The sequence below is a fragment of the Oryzias latipes genome, chromosome 7 (assembly GCF_053564925.1).
Source record: "Oryzias latipes strain Hd-rR chromosome 7, Olatipes_Hd-rR_3.1".
NCBI classification, from domain to species: domain Eukaryota; kingdom Metazoa; phylum Chordata; class Actinopteri; order Beloniformes; family Adrianichthyidae; genus Oryzias; species Oryzias latipes.
This window is the reverse complement of record NC_136243.1, coordinates 37431770-37433356: the sequence shown is the minus strand read 5'-3', so window position 1 is coordinate 37433356 and position 1587 is coordinate 37431770.

The window sequence follows — 1587 nt, the reverse complement described above, 5'->3', positions numbered from 1 at the left end:
GCATGATGAACGGGCATGCAGAGGTCGAACATGACCAGCAAAATACCCTTTCTGAGTCCTCTTCTTCCAATAGGGGGCACTCCGCAGCCATCCGGGACCCTTGGCTTCCTCCTCTCCTCCTTCACCCCCTTAGCATCCCTAAACAGGGAGCCAACCCCTCCCCCAATTTTTTTTTTCCCATCCCTCCCTCAACTAGCATCCCTAAGCCGGGAACTAGTTTCCCCCTTTTTTCTCCCTGAAATCCCCCCCCCCCCCCTTGGCATCCCTACTAAGGGAGTTGAGGACCCCAACCTCCAACAGCTACCTTATCCAAGGAGCCCCAGAAACCCTACCGCCCCCTTTTACTTACTTGTTTTTCTTTTTCTTTTCTTCTTTTTTATTTATTTGTTTATTTATTTATTTTATTATTTTTTTTTCCCTTGATCACACTCAAAGCCCTGTGAATACTACCCTGCCATGTAGCATTCCCACCAATAAGCCTAACCAGGTTACAACCAAGCTTCTTCCCCTTCATCCCCATCCCTTGTTAGCACCCCTAGCCAGGGGTCTAACGACCTAGACCTAACCGTCCCCCCCACTTCCATTGCCCCCCCTCAACTAGCATCCCTAAACAGGGAACTAGTCTCCCCCTCTCTTTCCCTGTCACCTCCATTCCTTAGCATCCCTAATCAGGGAGTTAAGGAACCCCACCCCCACCCTCCGACAGCTACCTTATTCAAGGAGCCCCAGAAACCCACTTGCCCCCCTTTTACTTGTTTATTGATTTATTTTATTTTTTATTTTTCTTTATTTTTAGTTTATGTTTTATTTATTTTTTTTCCCCTGACCACACTCAACCCTCTGTGAAGCCTTCCCTACCAGGTGGGCTTCCACCACTTAGCCTAACCGGGGAACAACAAAATATATTCCCCCACATCCCCATTCCCTTGTTAGCATCCCTAACCAGGGGTCTAACGACCTAAACCCAACCACCCCCCCCCTTCTATTTTCCCCGCCCCCCTTAACTAGCATCCCTAAACCGGGAACTAGTTCCCCCCTCTTTCCCTGAACCCCCCCCCCCCCCCCCCCGCCCCTTTTAGCATCCCCATTAAGGAGCTAAAGACCCCCACCCTCCAACAGCTACCTCATTCAAGGAGCCAGAGAAAACTAATTGCCCCCCCTTAATTTATGTTTATTTATATTCTTATTTGTCCTCAAGCCCTTCCCCTCCCTTATTTTTATTTTATTAACTGATTCATTCTTTCAATTGGAATTTCATTGTAGGATCTGTAGGTTTTCTTGGGAACAGCAACATTCGACTAACCCATTTTAATATGTTATACTTGTGTTTTTATTCTGTCTGTTATTATATGTATTGTTTTCTAGCACTTATTTTAAGCACTTATTTTTAGCACTTATTTTTAGCACTTATCTTAACCAACTAACACTTTTGCATGCTTTTTATTTCACCATGTTTTTAGCACTTTTAAAGATTGCTGTTCCTAATCGGCCTACAGTATTTTACATTAACTAGAATTTTTAAATAATTACTCTGTATTTTTAAGTATTTATTTATCCAACATTTTTTTAATTATTATTATTATTATC